This window comes from Miscanthus floridulus, chromosome 2, assembly GCF_019320115.1.
Source record: "Miscanthus floridulus cultivar M001 chromosome 2, ASM1932011v1, whole genome shotgun sequence".
NCBI lineage: Eukaryota > Viridiplantae > Streptophyta > Magnoliopsida > Poales > Poaceae > Miscanthus > Miscanthus floridulus.
Genome location: NC_089581.1, coordinates 167,324,622 through 167,331,176, shown reverse-complemented (window position 1 = coordinate 167,331,176; position 6,555 = coordinate 167,324,622). Strand labels below are relative to the sequence as shown.

General features: G+C 46.9%; 1 long non-coding RNA gene across 1 annotated transcript; it reads left to right on the top strand.

The window, feature by feature from the left end:
* The first annotated feature begins 2,581 nt into the window (after positions 1 to 2,581).
* Positions 2,582 to 5,648, top strand: LOC136540537 (uncharacterized). The gene is made up of 4 exons (XR_010779992.1): positions 2,582 to 3,592; positions 4,040 to 4,116; positions 4,943 to 5,034; positions 5,366 to 5,648. It is a non-coding gene; the product is annotated as an uncharacterized lncRNA (long non-coding RNA).
* Positions 5,649 to 6,555: the final 907 nt, after the last annotated feature.

Below are 6,555 nucleotides of genomic sequence, written 5' to 3'. Positions count from 1 at the left end.
TGAAATCTACACAGAGACTGGCCTAATGACAACTACTGACTTGAGCGCGTAGAAAATTTGTAATTATGTCTGATAATTTGCATCGCATATCCCTTCGTCCCTAAATAGTTGTTGTTTTTGCTTCCCAAGAAACAACTTTGACTAAGTATATATAAAAATATTAATATTTATGGTACAAAATTGATATCATTAGATAGATCTTTGAATCTATTTTCATAATAAATTTATTTAGAGATATAAATGTTGCACGTATTTTCTATAAATCTAATTAATCTTATGGCACGGAAACAAAAAACGACAGTTATTTAGGGACGAATGTACTAGCAATTATGCTATACCAGTACCTAAAAAAGCTTCGAAAGCATTAACGAAAGATTTTTCCCTCCTTATGCTTTGGCTTTCATCCCCATCCGTCGCCTCTCATGTTGCCCAAGATAAGCCTGTGGACTAAACGTAACCATTCATCTAAATGAAACATGTTAGTGCACTAATTTTGTCACTTAATTACAAAAATCAAACCGGGACTTTCAACATCGCGGGCTACAACTTCTCAGACACGCCGCTGTTAGGCTCCTAGTGGCGGAGGACAGATGGGGTGGCACAACGCAACTATATCAACAGAGCTTCAAGGTTCAATTTGTGGTTAGACACGTGAGAAAACACTAGACAAAACTAGAATATAAAGGAGGAGAAAGTGACGCACTCAAATCGAGGTGTTGCGGAGGCCCTACCTAGCCATATTGAGCCCTCCACCACCGCAGGCTCCCCTGAGTTGGTCACGCCGCCTCCGATCACGTCACCGGTTATGAATGCTCAGGCACGCCGCACGAGATCTGCTGCATCGCTGCCGACGTCACGCATCATCGCACACTCGCACGCACTACATCAGGACACTGCAATACCACCTTACGTCTGTTACTAAAAGTTGACATTAACGTTAAACGGTAGGTCGCTAAAGCTTTTTCTCGGACCATCAGTTGCTAATATCAAATACTGTTATAGATGGTTCGTTGCTATAAATATTTTATTTTTTTATCGTCGGTCACTATATACCAGTAACTGAGTCGGATCATCCTTCGCTAAATAACAATATCTATTGACGCGATGTTTTTAGCCCACTCCCGCAAAAATTTGGCCCAAAAGTCACATGTGAACCCTAACCCATCCCACCAAGACCTAATACACAGCCTCTTTTTCTCTAGAGGCTTTTATATATGTGCCATTAAAAAAGTTGGTAATTACACATAGGTCATTAAAAAAGTTGACCGCACACATATGCCACCGTTCTGAATTTCTTTACTCTCCAAGCCATTCCGTCCGTTTTTCTACTTAACGGTGTCAAACCGACAGGTGAAATGACCATTTTACCCACGGTGGGGTCAGTTTGTCAGCCACCCAAACTCTATGTCGCGGTGCAGGCGGTGTGCTGCTGCTTCCCCTTCGCGGTGGTGCTAGGCAAGGTCCACGTCCTTGAGGCGCTTCACCGCCACGGCGGACCCGTTCTCCATCACCGCCTTGTACGCCATCCCGAGCGTGCCCTTGCCCAGCACCTCCGTAGAAACGCGCAGCAGGTCCTCCAGGTCGAACGGCGGGGCTGCCGCCATGGGGCTAAAGAAGATGAGCTTTTTAGACCCGGTCGACCCGCCGGTCTTCGCTACCGCCGCAATAGCCGCAGAGGCCGCGGCGTTCGGAACTACCACGGCCGCCGCAGCGCCATTGTGACCGCCTACGCCAGCTGCTGAGCCGTTCTGTCCCTTCGGCTCGACATCCATAGGCTCCATGCCGAGTTCCCGCCCCTTGTTGAAGTCCGGCGAGATCTCACCGGTGAACTTGTTCCCCATGATGTCTAGTCATCGACATAAAGAGCCGGCAGGGGTGCCTCCCGCGTCGCCGCGGCCAAGAAGAAGGAGATGGCGGAGAGCTGCAGCGGCAGCACGAGCCCCAACAGCCGCTGCGGGCGCGGGCGAGCTCAGCCCCGGACAGCCGCCGCGGGCGTGGGTGCGCGCGGGCGAGCTCGGCCCCGGCCAGCCGCCGCGGGCGCGGGCGCGGACGCGGGTGAGCTCGGCCCTTACAGCCGCCGCGGGCGCGGGCGCAGGGGAGCTCCGCCGCGGGCGTGCGCTGGTGAGCTCCGCCCCGGCCAGTCGCCGCGGGCACGGGCGCGGGGGATCTCCGAGAGAGAGAGGACAGGGGCGCGGGGGAGCTCCGCCACGGGCATGCGCGGGCGAGCTCCGCCCCGGCCAGCCGCCGCGGGCGCGGGCGAGCTCCAAGAGAGAGAGAGGACAGGCGTGGGCGAGCTCCGAGAGAGAGAGGACAAGGCGGGCGCGGGCGAGCTCCGAGACAGAGAGGACAGGGGCGGGCGCGCGCGAGAGTGAGGATAAGGATGAGAAGGGTATTACGGACGTTTTGATTGATCGGACCCACTTGTCAGGACTCTCAAACGGTAAAAAACGAACAAAACACCGACGGAATGGCTTGAAGAACAAAGAAGTTCAGAACGATGGTATATGTGTGCGGCCAACTTTTTTAATATCCTATGTGTAATTAGAAAAAACTTTAATGGCATACGTGTAAAAGCCTCTTCTCTCTGCTCCCGCTGCCCCTCCACACACGCCGTCTCCACAAGACCGACGCCCGCCCTCGCTCCCTCACCAAGACCGACGCCCGCGCCCTCCCGGCTTCTCGCCCCCGCCGGCTGCCTGGCCCCGGACGACTACTCCGCCGCCCCGCCTCCCGCCCCCGCCGGCTGCCCAAGCCCGGACGTCCGCCCCGCCGCCAGGCTTTCCGCCCCCGACCGTCGGCCCCCGCCGCCCGCCCAGACGCCCGCCTGCCGTGAGTGCCGTCACATCCGTGTCCCGGCGCCAGGACTGGACAGCCGCCTCCGCCACCCCGCCAGAAGCCGCCCCGACCGATTATTTCTGAAGATAAACTTATCGATCTGTTAAAAGGGTATAGATGCAAGTAAAGGCAATGGATGGCACCTAACATTCGATGTGCAGGATCTAATTTTGGGTTCCTGAATTCATCATCTTTTTTTGGGTGAAAAATTGTTTTCAGCCTCAAACTTGCTAGCACCTAGCAGGATCTATTCTCATTTTTCATTGCTAATTATTGGTCAATATGTCTTTGGGGAAAAATTGATTTCAGCCTCAATAGGTCACGTATGGCTGCAGTAGGTCGTGTGTGCTGCTTCAAGTGTGATAGGCGTTAGCTAAGTTATATGCTGGTTTATTTGAGATGACTGCTATTTTGTATTCTGTTAAAAAAAGCTGCTTATCTTTGCTGGATTCCACTTGTAGGCGTTAGCTAAGATATGATATATGCTTGTTCCTGCTCAAAATTCAATTTACCTTGCTAGCATACTGTTATCTTTGCTGGATTCCACTTGTAGGTCTTCTAATGTATACAGCTTAGTGAGGCAACCAGTTTGTAGTCCTCAGTGGTGCACTTAGCTCATATATAGGATACCATGCTGCTAACTTCGGGACACCATCGGTACCCTGTGCATTAACAGAAACTGTAGTGCCTCTGAAGCTCTTCTCACATGTGATTCAGCGAAGTATTCTGCACTACTGCTGCCTTGATGTTGTTTCAGGTAATCGACCATATGTGGACTGTCAACTAAAACTACCTGTACCTATTGCCAAATTGATAAGTTGTGTGTTAAGTTTTCTCTGAACATGTTTTTGCCTAGTTGTATTGGACATATTCAAAGAGTCCAGTTCTACACAAGAACTATATTTGAGCTTTAACCAAATGTTTGATGGTCTCCATGGACAAGACATGTCATTGAAAGTTTAGATTGGTCAGGTTGGATTATTGTCCTTAGGCGAGCTTAGTCTGTTAAAGAAAGAAATGACATACTTTTGGTGGTTTGGTTCTCGTCAGTTGTGATGAGCTGTGAAGTTCCCTTGAGATGTAGACAGCCACCAAGATGTTTTGATCGTATTTGCATATATGATGGTATAGTCTATAGAGTCTAGATAAACTTGAGTACCTAACCTGAACGTTGCTGTTCTATTTGCATGTACTCTATACTTAGAAGACAGCGATGACGATCAGAATGGGGATGTGGCAGTGTTGCTGGACGCTGTTCTCCCTGATGATCTCTTGGAGAAGGTTCTTTCCTTCTTGCCTGTTGCAAGTATTATAAGATCTGGGTCTGTTTGCAAAAGATGGCATGAGATTGTGGATTAACCAGCACTGCTTGCATGTTTATTCATCTCTTTAAGCTCTACTTTCTGCTACTAGATACTTTTGTCAACCATTAACTTCGCATTCAATCAGATGAGGTTAGACAGCAATGATATTCCTATTCCTCTGGTCTTGGCATTCAATCAGACATATGAATCCTCTTCGAGGAAGAAAAAGTACAAAGTATATTTTGAAAGATTATGGTAACATTTCGAGCACATCTAACTTATACCCTGTTTGCATTGCCGAACAAAATGAAACACAGAATTGATTACCCATAGATAGCGTAGATCCAATTAGATGCAATATTTTAAAAACACTGTACGTTAAGATTAGACTCTTAAGATTAAATCATAGACCTGCATCATGGGTTTTATATATACCCCCTAAGGGTGGAAATGGAGCTGATTATTGTTCCTCTTATTATCAACTTAAGTGGTAACTACATACAGAACTGTTAAGAGCGTAGTGCCCTCCAAAATAATTTCTAAACACTTTGATCATCGGAAGTGGCCTAAAAACAGTCAGAACAGCCTGAGTGAACTGCAGCAAAAGCAATGTAGCTACTATCTGCTATTTTAGGGACGCCGACTGGGACCCACCCACCTGAATTAGTGATCTAGAAGTTTATGACCGAAGCCAAAAACATGTAGAGCTTTAAGATGAAAGTAGGCAATCCAGCTTTGTTTCTGTTTCTGGTTTAAATTTTTATATTTATCGTATGCTGATTAAAATATGTTGCCAATTGCAGGTTCAGATATGCTGTGCACTGTTCAAGCTGTTGATATCCTAAGAAAGGCAAAAGTTATTGTTGCTCCAGCAAAGGCAACTGCTGCTGATGAGGTAATGCACTACTTGACTGCTCTTAGAAATACATTAATGCACTGCTTGACTGCTCTTACAAATCCATTCACATGTCTTGGAGTGAGATGATAGTAGAACAATTTTGTAGCTTCTTTTAGTGTAAAAAAAATTAAGAGCACCATTTTTCATGTCTTGGAGTTTAATTTGATGCAATTTAATTTGAGACTTGCACGGGCTCTCTACTAGTTCTCATAAGTGCATCATCTACTTCAGGCTATAAATGATGTGATCTTATAAGCGAATAATGCTCTATACATGATTTTGATCTCTGCTTTCATCTAGAGTTTCTAACTAATAATATTTGTGACAGCTGAAGGTTTGTAGCAGGCAATGGAGAAGTCAACTAAAGTAAAGATGGTTGTTCCTGGATCTTCTCAGAGGCGAGCTTGTAGCAAAGTTGTGGACATGAAAAGCAAAGATGGTTGTGTATTTTGAGCTTTAACCAAAACAGATGGTTTCCATGGACAACACATGTTAGTTTGCTTTTGTTCATCAGTTATATATATATGTTGAGACAAGGATAGCTTGATGTTAAGTGACATGATTAAATATGTACTTAGAGTTTGATAATTGAATGAGTATGGTTAATGTGATCATTTGTGTATGACGTCCTAAATATGTGTACATAATTTCAATATTGCATTGGTCCAGAATGTTTGATCCAATATATACTAGATATACAAGGTTTTATTTTTTTAACCTATTTAATTGAGGTCGATGGACTGTCAGTTGCTAAAAGTTCTTATTGTGATGAACGGTCGGTCGTTAAAAGCTCTAACATGTTGTCGGTCGCTAAAAGTTGGACCGTCGAATGGTCTGTTGCTAAAGATGATGTCCATCGTGGTATACTTATAACAACAGCTTCATTAGCAACTGCAGGGGTCGCTATAACAATTAGCAACTGACTGTCCATCGTTGTACACCTCTTTCAGCAACTCTAAATCAGTCGTTGTTTAAAGGTTGTGGTGTAGTGACGCCTGATGCCTGCCCGCACTCAGGGATTCCTTCCATGTCGTAGGATTCGAGGGTCAGTTCCTGGGTTGGGGTGAAGAGGAATCGCCGGGATCAGCCAGGGCAGAACCCCGACTGGGCTTAACACATGTTTCATCGTACACAAGGAACGTTTCCACACCGGACTGGTCCACGGGGTTGGGCCCTGACCCCGGCCATCCCAGACCAACCAAACATGCCCTTATTTGGAACCGCTGCTATGGTGGACCAGGACTAGTCGCGCCGCCATCAAGCTCCTAGATGGGCGTGCCGCTGTCGCCCCTTCGGTAGGGAGAGGATAGGGAAGAGGCGATGCGCACACACGACTGGTTCATATGTACGGCATGTTCACTGGTTGGTTTCTGGGCTGATAAGGTCGGCTGGTGCTGGTTTGTTGTGAAAGAAAAACACTATTGCTGGCTGATAAGCCATGACTGAAACCAACGAGCGAACATGCCGGTAGTCAATTTCTTAAAGCACGGGCCAAAGCCCAAAGAAACAAGATGTTTT